We start from the raw sequence: 16,400 nt of genomic DNA, 5'->3' as shown, positions 1-16,400 counted from the left end.
GCTCCTTTAGATTTCTCTCTTCCAAAAGCCCTCAATAATGCCAGCTCTTCTGCCCACAGTTTTTCTAAATATTTATAAAAGTTTAATTATCTTCCAACCCATGCCCATCATATGCACAATGGGAACAATGGCACTACCACAGAATGTAACTAGAATGTATCTACAGTCTTCCTTAAATCCACTCTTGGGATTTAAGGAAGATACAGCCATTTACCGCCAAGAACATTAAATGGTGCAACAGAATTACCATAGTTCATTTGCAAACGGCAACCGATAATGTGTAGCATAGTGTTAAGGTGTTTTAGCTTCTGAAGCTCCATTTTCTCAAAATATTTTAGAAACAACATACTGCACTTCCCACAGCAATTAAAATTCTGGACACCTTAACCAGAGATGTGCAAATCAATCGGCCATCCCCATTAATTGAATACTTCAAAACTAAGAAATTCCACCACTTCCATAAATGCATCATGTTTTTTGGTCCACTTGTATGAGGTTACAACTGAAAGAAAATGCTGCCTTCATTGATGTGACTGAAGGCTGGTTGGGAAACCTTATGCCTACAACTGATAGCCAGATAACACATCAACACAAATTGGTAGATTGCAAAATCTGCTAATGAACACCTTCATAAAACCACTAATCTGTACAGTTGCTATGTAAAGATATTCATGGCTTTTTCACTCCTGATACTTAGGTAGGCTGAGCTTGACTGGGGAACAAGATTTATTTCAACATTTTTGTGTCAAATGAACCAAACCTTTTGAGCAACCTGGTGACCCCCTCACCAGTGGTGGCGCTGCACCAAGAACAACTGAAGGAAAGGACATGAAAACCTCTGAACAAGACACTGAGCACAACTTTCTTGTAAATGTAAAGAAAAATGGAGTGGTGTCAGATTTAACAGTTGTAGGATTTCTCTGTTGTTGGCAAAAGACCATAAATCATTTCCTCCTCTAGCACTTGACTCATGTGTTTGTTTTGGTTGTATTTACCCACAATGCCCTGTGCTATAATCTGCCTCCTGCTTTTGGTGCTTTCTCCAGTCCTCTTGGCATTCTAGACAAACAAACTAAAGTTTGATTAAAGCGGACTAAACAGGGCTGGTGTGAATGCATCCTCAAGTCTAAAGTTGCACAGCAGTAAACATCAAAAGATGGCCACCATTAAGCACTGAAATCTTAAAGTGAAGTATTTGGTGACCCACATACCCCTCCTTGCTTTAGACCTCAGTACTGGACTCCATATGTCTACATTTGTGGCTGGTAGCTTGTTCAAATCTTGACATAAGAACAGGACTGTTTGCTTTTAGCTCAATAAATCCTGATAATGCATAGTTACTGTTCTTCAGAGCTGAGGTAATCACTTTCCTGCTATTGATCCATGCTGTAACCTGAGAGGTTAGCGTTGCCGCTGTGATGCTGCTGACAAGTACCAGGATTTACTGCCAAAATGCGCTTTTGTAATGCAGACTGTACAAGTTTTTGACAGCCCTACTCTATTGTTTCCTGTCTTTGTGGCGGCGTTCTATGACAAAGCCGAGGCAACAATTATTTTCTTCATTCTGTGCCGAAAACAGTTGTGAGCGTTGGTCTGAGTGCTTAAGGCAAATCATCACGAGTGACGCTTGTTGTCATGGTAAAGATGAAATGGAAGAAAAAAAACCAGAAAAGTGAGTGTACATGATGTACAAGTGTATAGATAGTATAGAGATAGTGCTGCTATTGATTGAGCTAAATCATGGCAAACAGAGCTCAGCCATTTATCGACTCCTACATTAATGCAGTCAGACGCTTACCTTCACTGTTGACTTGGAGACAATTATTACCCAACATGCAATAACCTTAAACCTAATGGTTGGAAAGATCACAGTGTAATTAGCAAGCCTGAAGGATGAATGTATAATACAGTGAGGCGGAAGAGGCTGTGGGCTTTAGCATGACCAAATTCTCCTGTTAGTTTTCCTAATTGGTTGTAGCTGCTTAGCATGGCAGATGCACCACATATGAATTAGGTTTTAATCTGGTTCACTATGGATACTGGTGAGGATTTGTCATAAATTAATGAATCAATTTTTTAGTTCTACAGACAAATTCTTAAATAGGCAGGGGTCCACTGGATAAAAACATTGGATTTGGGATGAACATAGCCTGTAGATCTGAATGTTTGTGAATTTGATCGTGCAAGTCTCCCATTAAGCCAAATGACAATTTTGATACATTTTACTTATGACTATATTCTAAAAAAAAGATTTTTGGCACCCAGTCCAATATCACGGTTCTTACTCCATGCTGCTTGGCTCTGCCTGTCTTTACCGTTGCAATGGCTGGAACAGTAAATAAGAGAAGTTGCTTTGCTTTTCTTTAAAGGGGCCAGGGAAAGGCATTGATGCCTGTTAATTAACCTCTGTAATTGCAAAAATTCCCTATCTGTTCTAGCTGAATTATTTTCTTCTCATAAACTAATCAGTTAATCGGCTAATTGCTTTTGGCCTCTTCTGGTAAACACAATATGTAGAGGTTTTGCTGTGTCAGTGCCCCCCATATTCAACCATAGAAGCACAACAGAGAAAGCTTTCCCGTTTTAAGACCAAATTACACATTAAGAAACTAAACACACAAATGGATGTACTTCAGCATCGCTCTATTTGACATTTCCTCCCAAACTAAGCCTTCTGCTGAAAAATGTTTCTCAATTGCAGCTTTTTCACCTAATAATGTTTTTGCTATTTAGTCTGTAGTAGGTTTGTCACCATGGAAACAGTCATGTACACGTTGTCGCAGTACACTGTCATGACACACCTCAGTGCAGATCAGTCTCCACTTTAACACTGATGACTCGGCAACGATGCATCCAGTTTGTGAGACGAGGCGATGCACGATACCACTGGGTTCACCAGAGTCGGATCAGGCCAGATTTACAATATATTGTGCAGCTTCAGTTTTAAAGAGTCTGCAATCAGTGTAAAATACTTTGATCCCGTTTGACTATACTATATTTATTACTACTATGGCTCATTTTAAGGTGATTCCACCAAAAGACAAAAAAAAAAAGATTTCACAAATTCAAAGAATCACTGTTCGAAGGAGGACAATGAAATCCAAGTTTGACCAGTCTTTAGTATTTTTTGTTTTCAATGACAGATGATCAAATGTAGATCAGGTTTCTTGAAAATAAATGAAATACTTCATTTTATCATCAGTTCTATGGCACAAATGAGACAATAATGATGGCAACATCAATTACCACCTGCCATTAATTTGATCAGCCTATTGCTCTTTGCAGCTTCACTTAACTGTTTTTACACAAAACTGCTAACTGGAAACGGAGAGTATTGAGTGGGAAAAAGTTCCACATTTAGACGGCACTACGAAGACCCATTAAATCTGTAGTCGTAATGTGAGGACGCTAGATTTCACTGTGATTTTAACATGTAGCCGAAACATACATGCGCTTTGACCCTTAGCTTCCAACTCATTAGCTTTCACCTTATTTAGAAAACAGTATTTTTTCTAAATAAGGTGATGAACATTAGAAACCAAATGTTCATCAGAAACATTTGGTTTCTGATGAACCAAATGTTATGTCACACATAAATTTCTTATCAGAAGTTGTATTAAGCTGAGCAGGCTAAGTAGCACACACAGTACAGTGTCCACAATTTTTTTTTTGTTTTCGAGTTGTGCGCTTTTACAGCTGCGGGTTACTTCACACCTCCTGCCTATTTGTAGAGCACATCTAAAATATTTGAATGAAATTATAAGTGTTTTTAGAGGGCATCTCAAGTATTCACAGTATAAGCAACGTCATGTTTTTATACCGGGCTAGCCCTAATCTTGTACATAATGCTGATGGTGAGATTTTAAACCCACTGTCGCAAACCTGCTTCAATAAAAGTCAGTCTTCAAAACTCCTTATTGTACCGAAACAGAACTGAATTAAAGGCTGCAAATGATGGTAGTAGACTAAGTGGTGGTTTGTTCCACATCAGCACCACTGAGGCTATTAATGTGATTTGCAGATGTACAATGTAATAAATCACTAAATGATTATTATTAAGTCTGGAGGAAAATTTGTCTGGACCAAGCTCTGATGTTTGTTCATGAAAGTAAAATAATTTCCATTAAGCAAATTAAAGAAGTTTGCATAAACTGTTCACTGATGCATTTTTTAATTAAAATAGCCTCCTCTGCTCAACACGATGAGACCAGAGGGCAGAGCCCAGACATTAAGTAGATGCAGGAATGAAGAGTTGGATCAAGTCCAGCCGCCGTGTTCTCTATATAGTCTGACATACAACATGCTTCTCCAGGAGGCGATGTCCTGTTTAGCCAATGTTTACACGTGTCGTACTTCAGGCTGATTCAGTAATCCCATATGATTCACTATGATTCACCGTGGTTCAATATGGAAGGAACATTTTCCAGCAGGATGATGACAAAAGTTTTTAATTATGGAGGTCAAGCTGTTGTAGTGAGCCTGACAGAGTTTCAGGTTATTCTCTCATTCATCATGTCGCTGCCAACTTCCCGTCATATAGTTAGAGGTAGGGAATGGAAACTGCTGTGAAATGTTAATTCTGCTAGGTTTTATAAAAATATATTACCAATGAATAAATGATGTGAATGTAAGATCATTTGCTCAAAAAAGTTGGATGTCTCCCAACAAAAACGGCTGTGAAAAACGGGTTAGGATCGTACTTGAAAGGAACTCCTTGGGGTTCCAGTTCAAGTCTGGGTCTCCTGTTTCCGTCTGTGTGATACCACCTGCTCTTGTCTCATGTTTTTTTTTTTAGGCTGAGATGTTTGTGTTTGAAACGTAGGAATAGAGAGTGAATAATAAAGTTTGCGTGGCACAGTTAATGCACAGAGACGATCAGTCTGGGGATGGTGCTGATTCCAGTCTTTTTCTGTAATTTCACTAAAATGGCATAAATCTAAAGTTGAAGATTTGTGAACAGTTTCCGACGGCGATATAAATTTTAGTCAACTTAGTTTGAATTCACTGTGGAACATTGAGACTTCCTGTTATGCCCGGTTCACGCGGCAAGATTTGAAACTTATCGCCCAATTTTCAAAACCTGAGAGACCTCCCAAGTGACAATTAAAAAATCTAAGGTATAATAGGTTTGGTCATACAGTGTGTGTTGTTGTAGCCACACTTAAACCGATTTCACTCACTAACATTCAAATATGAGATGGGAAATCTCACAAAACCTCCTAAGACCAAACGTGACCATTACTTCCTCCCATAGCCGACTGGGAGGAAGTAATGGAGATAGTTTGTGGACTTTAATAGAAAAGAAGCAATGGAGAGAAAAAAGACTCCAAAGCTTTTTTTCTTAAGTTAAGGTCCCTTCTGTCTATTAGCATTGTTAACATGTTAATTTTTTTTACTTTACTTGGAGCCCTTATTGGGCAGCTTAAAAATAGGAATCTTCCGCCCCTGAGATTTTCTACGTGACTGGAAAATGTAAAAACTGATTTTTAAGGTCCTTATCAAATGATGTAGCCATTTTTTAACAAAACTGTATCGATCAGATAAGTAAAACTTGGTCAATCTTAACCCGTTTTTATTCACGCCCTGTAAATAAAAACAGGGTGTTTTTATTCCCTATTTATTTAAATAAGGAGGTGGGTTTTTCATGTGGTATTTTTTTGGATAATGATAGTGATGTCATAAGTCCGGTCATGTTTTTTTTTTTTTTTTTTTACGGTTATCAAAAAGGAAATATATCTAATATTGGAGAATATCGGTTATTGTCCAAAACAGCAATATTAATATATCTCCATTGATCCATCTCTTCATGCTTCAATTTCATGATTTAAGAAATGCTTACTTTTCTGCATTTTCTAAGCTTGTTTCTGGAAAAAAGGGTTCTACAGAAATAAAGCTCACCTAGGTGTGTAGAAAAGAAGTAAGCCAGGAAAACAACGGAGGTGAGATTAGTTGACGGGGGAAGAGCATTGAGCGGACGGGGCAGATCCAGCTCCTGTTCTGACGCGGGATCCAGCTCACACTTCGCCACACACAAAAAGTGCAACTCAGCAAAGTTTCTAATAAAAGCCGAGTGGCGCTCTGTGTGGGCTGGCTCTGTAACGTAGAGCTGAGGAGTCCTGAAACTGTTGGCAAACTGTGGTTTCCCGTCTGCCTGTGGTTGTCTGTGCTTCAGTAGACGTCTCCACCACGACGTCGCTCACGACCTGGAAATACTGCTGCTTCTAACAGCTGCTGCTTAACAGCTGCACCACAGTATTCGTGTCTTTACTTTATTGAACACATTTTGCCTTTTCCTTCCATTAGGTCATGCTCACAAGCTCTCTGAGGCTATCGATAACGACAATTATTTGCTCTTGTTAGTGTGATGCATCGCTTTTATATTTTCACGCCGCAGCGCAAGAGATAATTGGAGCATTCATATGTGTAATTGCTTTCCTGCACCTTGGGAGATATTTATGGTTTTACAAAGTTTATAGAAAAGCATCGCTGCTTTGCTTTTATTGTGATCTAGTGGTGTAAAATATTCCAGCCGTAGCCTTTTAAATGGAAGCACCTTATTGACGGAGCTGGTTGTGTTGGACTGGAGCCACATGTGAAGTATAGAGACATGTTTCATCTACCCTGGTTTTAACACCAGCAGCAGTATTAGATCTAATGTCTCATCAGGTCTCCCAGCTGAATGACATTACAGTCGTAAATGCTATAAACGCTCATTAAATCGCCACTAAAAACCAAGTGGACACGCAGTAAATGTGTGATGTCCAATTCATGCCCTGCCTCACACTTTTATCCAACATTTTTTAAACCAATAAACGCCGGAGCACGATGTTTATCCTCTGACGTCTCTCAGGAATAAACGGCGAAGCCATGATGTTTTTTGCGTTGTGAAGCAGGGCTATTATTGCTCTACCTGCACTGGATTGGATTTGAGATTGAACTTAATGGTGAGCTAATTCAGTTTTTTTTTTCTTTGTTTTCTTTTAATACGTGGCTTAAGGGTTCCTGTCTTTTACAGGCAATCATAAACTGTGCCGGCAGGGCTGCTGCTGTTCACCACCTTTAATAGCATTAGATGCTGAAGGCAAAGCTTGTTTCCTGGGGTCTCTAGAGCCAGGCTCCCCCTCCTCTCCCAGTCAGAGGAAAGCAAACACCTGTAGCTGTAGGTCGTGTTAAGTAAGATGGAAGGAATAGAATGGGCCTAAAATAGCGTTTCTACCAGAAAGGTAATAATATAATGATGTAAAGCACTTTGAAATGCCTTGTTGCTGAAATGTGCTAAACATATAAAATTTGATTGATTGATCAATCAGATCAAACAAGATTGTAATTGTTAAAATCATAGGCTGTAACCATGCAAATATGCTTTTTTTTTTTTTTTTGTGTTCCACAATAGCCTAGGAGTGGAAACTCTGTCTATAGCGGTTGGCTTTTGCAAATGGTGCTCTATAACCCCGACCTGAAGGTAAAAGACTAAATAGTTTGTGACCAGAATGTATGAACACATACATTCATCAACATTTTTTCTTCAAAACTGTTGATGAAGAAAATTTTGATGACGCTGAAGTCCACAAACTGGATCCTGTCTTCCTCGGGCTCAGAGAAGCTCACTGTCCCTCCTTGGATTGCAAACTTTGGAGAGAAGCCTCCATTTGTTCTGAGCGAAGTTGTTTAGCACCTGTTCAGCGCTGCTGTGGTGCAGAGCTTTTCTCTGCTGTTTAAAGGGGAGGAATTCTAAAAATACCATCTGGGGAAGGCTGGCTGGATACAGCCAGGAGGCAGGGGAAACAAGGCAGTGCGGGGAAATTGGCTGCTTGTGTATTCTATCAGCCCCAAAAGGGAATGTTTGTCATGAAGTCGCCTGCTTGAGGTTTTCATGGCTGTTTACAAAGCGAAGGGGGCTGTATATTTAGCTGCCGTGATTCATGCTCAGCAGATTGCATGGCTACAAAACACAGCAGGATTTTTTTTTATTTTTTTGTGATGGTTGTAGTGGGTCCATCTTGTATTAGCTTAGTATTATTCAAATGATAAGTAGTACTGATTTCAGCTGATTCTGATTAGCGATGCACTTTTTTCACTTCTGTTATCGATGCAAATATCTGAGGTTTAGTTTACCGATCTGAGACAGAAAACAGCTGAATTGACTTAAAACATTTCTTTAAACAGACAGAAATGACTGAATTACAAATTTATTTGATAATGCTGCACCAGTACATCACACTGAAATACACCCAATAACTTCACAAGCCTGGCCAAACATGGAAAATTCACTTCAGATTCAAAAATACTTTATTGGTCTCAAATGGAAATTAAATTTCGTTGTAACTCATATTAATTCAGAATTCTTCGGAGAGTTACTGTAGATGTTGATGGCTGTGGGCAGTAAAAATATCCTGTAGCAGTCTGTATTGCAGTGATTTTAAAGAAGCCTCTGACTACAGTCGCTCTGGTTTTCTAAGACAATCTCATGAAGAGGATCGTCAGGGTTGTCTATCATTGAAAAAAAACCAAAATTAAATAAAAACACAGCCATAATTTGTTCAGTCAGTGGAATTAGGAATATAACAGCCAATGTAAAATAAATCATAAAGCATGATGTCGCTTAGAGCAGGAAGCCTAGAATTGGACTGAATAGATCTGCCCTTATGGCTTTGAAACGCTGTCACCGATACCCGACATAGATTTTTTTTTTCAATTTCCCCACCAATACAGACATTAATATCTGATTGGTAATATCCTAATTTATGTTCAATAACTGTAATGAATGCAGTGTTAAATTAATTTTACCTGTACTGTATGAATCTTATTTGTGTTGTCCAAAGTGCCTTGACATCACTCTTTTATAGAAGTACATTTTGAAAACATTGAATCGAATCAAACATTAGATTTCTCACTGTTTTTAAAGCCAGAGATCCCGTTAGGGATTTTAAACCAGGATCGTATCGGGGAGTGAGAAGTGAGCTGTTGGCTTGTGACGAAGCCCATCCAGCTTGATGAGAGGCGGCCTTTGTTTTCCCTGACACACAGCAGCTTCTTTCAGCCTCTGTGCCAGTCTCAAAGCTTCCCTCTCACAGTTGACCTCCCCCCCACCCCCCTTCTTGTAATTCAGCCGCTAACGAGCCACTCAGAAAGGCTTTTATTGGAAACGACAACAGTAAAAACGGCTCGACGACGGCCGGAGAAACTGTTGTTTTACTCCAGTGAGCAACAAATTGGATAACTAGGGAGTTCCGTTCACCTCGGTAAAGATTTATCTTTTTTTTTTTTTTTTTTGTTACCCACTGTGTGGTTGAGCGAATATAACTGCATTATCCAGACTGCCGTCAACCAGCGGCACATTTCATTGTGCATGTCCTATGTGGCCTCTGGATACTCCAGTTGCTTCTGACTTTGGCATTTCGACTGAATTGTCTTGTGTAATTGTGATGCATGGCATACAGTGGTGGTGGATACAAGCTGTGTTCATGTGCAGGTCATTAAATTTAAAAGAAATTAAACAAAATTATCTGCTGACGTCATCATTTGCTCTTGAAACCTCACCGATTGCATTGAGTCAGTGGACAGCTGCTTGTATCTAGTTGTTGACTTTGCAGTAATCCCTCATTTTGAGCTCGCAGACAGGAAGAAACCTGCAGCAGAACCAAACCCTGACTCAGTGTGATCAACATGTTGTGATAGAAATTAGTTTTCATCTGCAGTTCCCGAAATCACATCATTCCACTCAAAGGGGGCACTATGCTGTGACCCTAATGCAGACACTAAATTATTTAATTACTCAATTATCGGAGTAATTAAATAATAAGGTGGACCCTTATTTGGTGACCACCAGTCAAAGTTTTCTTTGTTTACCTAAACAAAGAAAACAAGTGCTTTGGCCTTCCAGAAAAAATTAAGCTTTTTTCTTTAAAAACAAAAAAGGCAAATTTATTTGCAGCACATTTCAGAAACAAATCAGTACAAAGTGCTTTACACATTAAAAACATAATACAGTTACCAGTTATGACATAAACAATAAACATTACACTTTGCCAACAAAATAATCAAGCAAATAGGCAACATATACATTTATTAATTTTCCAGGTATTCTGAAACAGAGGCAGCTGTAAGCAGGTGGGTTTTTAGCCTTGATTTATACAAAACTGTTTCAGCAGTTTTGCAGTTTTCTGGAAATTCGTTCCAGATTTGTGGTGCATAGAAGCTAAATGCTGCTTCTCCATATTTGGTTCTGGTTCTGGGGATTCAGAGCAGAACCAGGACCAGGAGACCTGAGGGGTCTGGAAGGTTGATGCAACAACAGCAGATCTTTAATGTATTCTGGTGCTGCGCTGTTCAGTGATTTATAAACTAACAGAAGTACTGCTGCAGTAATCGGTGCAACCAAACATGAACGTCCTGGATCTTGCTGGGACGTTAGTGCTTTAGTCCAGGAAATGTTCTTCAGCTGATAGAAGACTGACTTTGTAACCGTCTTTACTGTACATTCAAGGATGAGAATATGAGGTTTAAGTGTCATTCAATGTGGAAATAATTTAAGATCTGGTGTAGGGAGATTTAAATGTCTATAAGTTAATGAGATTTAGAGAGGCAGGAAATCATAAGATCTTGCATCTTCTACCTCCTCCTTTTCGAACAAATTTTGTAAATTTGCATCGTAATGAGTGATTTTTTTTTCTGTTTTTAATGTTTTTCTGTTTGAAATAAAATAAATAAATCCTGTAAATATTCTTCAGGTGATAGAAGGCTGACTTTGTAACTGTTTGCTTCTGAAGATTCAGGTCTGAGTTCATCACTAAAGCCAGATTTCAAACCTGATCAGTAATTTTTCTAGCTGAAATAGCTGAAGCTGTGTGCTAAAAAGAATCAGTGCAACAGGTTTTCCTTTCAAGCAACTATGGAGCTGTTTCCACTTCAAGAGACCATTTCTGTGCTCTGCAGAGTGCCTGAACAAAAGCGTGGAGAGAACGCTAATTTCTTCTGTGGGTCAGTTTTTAATTGCAGACCAATCACAGAATCACCATGTTCCATCACCCCTGCTGCTAATGCATATCTGTTTTTCTCCTCCACTGCCCATCTGTCTGGCTCTTTTCAGCCTGCTTCCTCCTGCTGCCACTACTCTGTTATTTCAGCTATTTTGAAATATGCACCCACTTAAGTAGAGCGCGCTTCATGTTAAAAGCCGTGTTTGCGGTGGGAACAAAAGCATTAAGTTGGGCTGGAAGTTGCTATCCGCTGCACTGGAATGACCCGCAGTTAAACAAAAGACTCCCTCGGATTATATTTCGGAACAAGGCGGCGTGAAATCAGAGATGTGATGCGTCGCCTCCAAATAGCAACACAAACCCGATCGTTCCCAATCGGCAGCCCCTGTTATGTATTTTCTTCCGGAAAGCAATCATTCTTCCAAGGTTTTCATTTGGATACTGAATAATTGATTTGGCACATACTCACGGTTTGTGCATACACTGTGCGTTTGATCAACACAAAATATTCATACCGCTACAAGCTATTTAAAGTTAAAATGAAGATCTTATTGCACAGAGAAATAAGTGGTCACAGTGCAAAGTAACCCGCCTTCAAAGTGCATTTATTCATGAAATGCATTACAGTGATGTATCTAAATAATATATTAGTGAGGTAAATACATATGCTCAGGTAAATATTTGATATTTGGTAGATAAGTAAGAAGCAATGAGCTAAGCAGTTTTTTTGCAACATTAGGGTCTGGTTTGGCTATGAGTAACTATAAATAATTACTTACGGCAATTATTGGCAAAATTAGTAATTTAGATGAAAATTACCAAGTCGGTGCACCACCTGATTATCCCAAATTGTTCAGTCTCAGTAATTGTCTCTAAATACCTGCCGATAAGGTTTTGAAATAGCAATAGATGAAGGGATAAGTTCAGCGTTGGCATTTTTTCGAACCGCCAGACATGCATAGTTCTTGGCCATACATGTGTAAGATACACGTGTTGAATAAAAACAAACAACTTATCATATTCACATTTGAGAAGTCCAAGTATTTTAGATGTTGAAGTAATTAATATTGTACTCAAAGATGAACTACCTAACTAAAATAAGTGTTTTCTTGTTAGTCTTTTTGTGCTCCTACCATTCTTTTAAAAACATCTATTTAATGAAATGGAAGATTTCAACATCAATCTGTAGTCACAGAGAATATTGTGCAACATTTCTAAAATAGTTTTTCATACATATTTGAAAACATTCAAATTTTCACAATCAAAAAACTAAAACGGAGACATGAGACAAACTTATGTTCATATGTTCATGGAACTTATTTTGATGTTCTGGACTGTGCAATATCTGTTTTTCTTGACTGTGTCTTGACTGTGAAAGAACATATGTTTCTAAAAATGCATCCTACTCAACACACACGACTTATGTCTTTCTCCTGCCTACAATGAGCTAATGCTAGCATGTTCAAGGTGCATTTTGATATGACTTGTTGATGCTTTTCCCTGAACTCCAAGGCTGTAGTGAAAACCATTTAGATTGTCAAGAAAAAGTCAGATTTTTTAGATTAACAAAATACATGAGACGGTTAAAAACGAGTTTCTGGGAGATCAGTGCAGTCAGGGATCTTTAAAGATGATCAGCACCTCAATCTGATGTAAAGGTTTGGATCTGGACGTCCTGCAGTTCCTCTTATAAAGAAATTCCAAATTGGTCAAAATTTTTACATTCATAATCAGTGTTTCTGTGTACAGATGCATCTAGTTTTTTTTTTTTTTCTTTTCTATATTCTGAAAGAGGTTAGGGTTAGTTCAGGTTAGCACTTTTTTTTTAGCAAGTAAACTGGTATTGTGCTCACATGTTTTACACTTTGTCAATTAGCTTTGCATGTTTAAGAGGTGAAATAGACACACACTCCAAAGTGATTACCTGTCAACCATCTGGTCTGCATGGAAGATGTGTAATAAACATCCACAAATTACTGAACAGATTTTAAAATGTCATGAAAACCTTTAGAAAATATGCAAAGTCAAAAAGTCGGCTAACGCGAAGAAAGAAAAGAAATAGTGAAAATGATGACTGTTTACCAGTGATGATCCAGCTCTAATGATGCTCCAGTGTTGATTTTAGGAAAGTAAGCCCCTGGTATTTTAACAGCTCTGATAACTCCTGAATCAGCTCTGATCACTTCCTCTCTTTCTCACACTCTGCCAGGCAGTCCCAAGTCCCAGAAATAGAGCAGCACTGGTGTACGAGTCATGTTTTTGAGCTATATATATATATATATATATATGTAATATGGAGCCTGAAACAAGTGGCAAATAAAAGGAATTCTTAAAGATGGGCAGAAGAAGGCAGGGCTGTGGGCCAGTGGTCATGAACTAAGTGGCCAGTACTTTGTATCTGGGATGTCCCGACCTATATTATTCCTTAAGATAAATTCTTCTTTAGTAGAAGCCATGGACCAAAGCCAGTCCCTTGGGAAAAGCTTCTCCATTCCCAGAAGTCCCTTTGCGGTTTCTTTCATCTTCTGGCCCATCTTTTGCTTCAGTCTTTCTTCTCATGGCTTTCAATATTCCATCCATCCCCCCTCCTTCTTCCTTCATCTCCATTTTCCCACTCCATAAGCCCGCTTCTATCATCTTCTGTCACCATTAACCCATTTATCATCTGCAGGCCCTCATTCTACTCCTGTATTGCCCCAGATGCCAGCTGCTCTTATTCTTTAACCCCTCTCCAAACATTCACCTTCACCTCTGCAGAAGAGAAGATTCACAAGAGAAGATGAGTCGATTCTTTAGGAGTTGGATGAAAATAAAAGCTCTAGTTTGATTTTTAGGACAGCTGCCAACAATGATTTTTGCAACTGATTATTCTGATGATTAATCAATTAATCAGATCGATTAATCATCTGCAGGAAGAGTAGCCATCTTGCGGCAGTAATCCTACCCGGCAGTTCTGGGTAGGATTCCAGTTTCCTCCTCGCCACGTGTGGATATGTGCTTGGGCAAGGCATTTAGCTAATGCTGCAGCTAATCATTATTTTATCGATCGATTTTTCTCAATTACAAGTGAGAATTATACCATCACTGAGTTGCACACAGTAACTACATTTAATCATATTTTGGACTTTACTGGCATTTATTGTGGAAGAAACATTGGAGAAAAAAGTCAATTTTATTGAAAATGAAATTTTTAACATCAACTTAAATTTATTGAAACAACACTACATCACTAAAGAATAAAAAAAATCACAAACTATGTAAAAAAAAAAAAAATGCTCGCCCTAACAGAACAGACCAAGAATTTTTATTTTTTGTTATTATCTCGGAATGCAAAATGTGCTTTAACACCAACCTGCCAGTTGGACTAGAGATGAAAATTTGCCACCTGGTTATAATATGTATTTGCATGTTTTAACCAACCTTTAGTTGGTTAAAACATATTGTCCCAATTTTTAAAAGAAAACTTAAACTTAAATTTATTATGTATAAGATTTTTGTACAATTTCAGCTTAGTTACTGCTCTAAATCTCTTGAACTTTGTCCTTTTAGTCAGTCTGTATAGTTACCAATTAATTAATTTGTAAATTAGCTGACAAGTATTTTAGTAATTGCTATTAATCACAACTTATTGCAATTAACCATAGGCGTAGAAAGCGGGGGGATGAGGGGGGGACATGCCCCCACCCCAATATTGGAGAGAGTCACATTCGTCCCCCACCCAATAATTTCACCACAGTTGCGAAGACTTTTAAAATCTTCCACTCGCGTGCTTTTATTTTTCAGCAGAGCGCTTCCTCCCCCTCCCCCCTCTGATTGGCTCAGAGTAAAGGCAGCAGCAGACGGAGTCAGAAACTCCGTGTGAATGAGGTAAACGATCCGTCAGGAATTTTACCATGAATATCGCTCGTTTATAACATCTTGTTGTCAGTTTACTTTCATATATAGAACTGAATCTTTTTGGTTAAGCCGTTTTAATTCTGGGATAGTCACATGTCCAAAATTTTACTACTAACTTTGTTTAAAAGTTAGCTAGTCTAGTCACAATGATTTAGAATGAGACTGAAACAGCAGCAAAATGAGCCTTATTATTTAAAGTGAGCAACACCTGATCATACTCGACCACTTAACATGTATTTATATTATATTATATTATATTATATTATATTATATTATATTATTTAGATATTTAGGAGAACAGCAGTGCTAGAATGATGTTGAAGAAAGGTGAAGAAGCTCTGGTGAGGTCTTCATTTAGTTTACTGAAATATGTATTAACTGTTTTTAATTTTTAAATAAACTAAACTATTTTATTATGAGAGGAGCAGGTCAGGGAAGACATAAGAGAGCCAGGTGGAGTTTCAGAGTGTGAAGATATAAAAATTATATTGAATAATTATATTATATTAATTATATTAATTACAGGAGACAATGAGAAAAGTGCTTGAGGAGAGGTTTAAAAATAAATTAGTGAAAATTTTTGCTACACAGTAAATAGAGTTGAGATGTATACATCTGAAAATTAAGTTGTTTAAATTCTCATTCTGTATTATTAAAACATACTTTTTATATTTAGTTCACATTCTCACACTGTACATTACTGTAGTATCTGTTGTAAATACATGAATCCATGCAGGAACATCAGGCTGCAGAGGGTCAGAGGGAGGCAGAGACAGAAACGCATAAATGTAGATATTTTAGTTAAATGTTTGCGGCTGAAAATGACAGGGAAAGAAAACATTTAGGCTTTTTGCCTCAGTGTTTTTAATGGCTCTTCTATGGTAAGTTACTGAATGCAGGGCTGGAAAGTGACGTGAAAAGTATAATTTTTATTGATTTTGTAGATCAAACTGTTGCACTGATTAGAGAGTTGTTCAAAAAGAACAAAACTTGTTTTTTAGATTTTATTTTTGTTGGTCAAACTGCTGTATTGAGTTTAAAACTGCCGAGCCCTATTTTATGAGCTGTTTTCTACTTTGGTTTTAGAAAGAGGTAGAACCAATTCAATTACCAGTCAATTTATATCAGTGCATTTTGACCAATAATCAAATGTCTTTTGACCAATAAAATATATCAGAATCTGTTAGCCTGTGTGTACTACCAGAGTATTTAGCTTGCTAGTTGTGAGGCAAATTCTAAAGTGAGTGTTCATCCTGGAATGACGGTCATTATACTGCATAACTTTAATCTGACTATTGGATTGTAAATAGTAACATGTTAGAATACTTGTTACTGATACAAGGGTCAGATTAGAGTAACGCATTACTGATGTGTTGATGGCATAATTGTTTGACATTTCTGCTCAAGCTATTTACTGATCTGTCAGGTTTCTGATATGTGTCCCCCCCCCAATGACAGACTCGTTCCTACGCCCTTGCAATTAACCACAGTTTAGTTTGGCTAATCACAGTTTAGTTCTATTAA

At 38.0% G+C, this 16,400-nt stretch overlaps 1 protein-coding gene and 1 long non-coding RNA gene across 7 annotated transcripts in view; both read left to right on the top strand.

The window, feature by feature from the left end:
- oxr1a (oxidation resistance 1a) overlaps nt 1-16,400 on the top strand; it is a 188,692-nt gene that overhangs the window by 121,507 nt on the left and 50,785 nt on the right. The gene's annotated exons all lie outside the window — the stretch shown is intronic.
- The window catches only part of LOC107836039 (uncharacterized), a 1,838-nt gene continuing 1,230 nt past the window's right edge, over nt 15,793-16,400 (top strand). The window contains exon 1 of the long non-coding RNA XR_001661895.1: nt 15,793-16,066. This is a non-coding gene — a long non-coding RNA (uncharacterized LOC107836039). The remainder of the gene's footprint in view (nt 16,067-16,400) is intronic.

Source organism: Poecilia formosa, unplaced genomic scaffold, assembly GCF_000485575.1.
Source record: "Poecilia formosa unplaced genomic scaffold, Poecilia_formosa-5.1.2 Scaffold36, whole genome shotgun sequence".
Classification (NCBI taxonomy): Eukaryota; Metazoa; Chordata; class Actinopteri; order Cyprinodontiformes; family Poeciliidae; genus Poecilia; species Poecilia formosa.
Note: the sequence above shows the minus strand (reverse complement) of the source record. Positions and strands in the feature narration are given on the sequence as shown.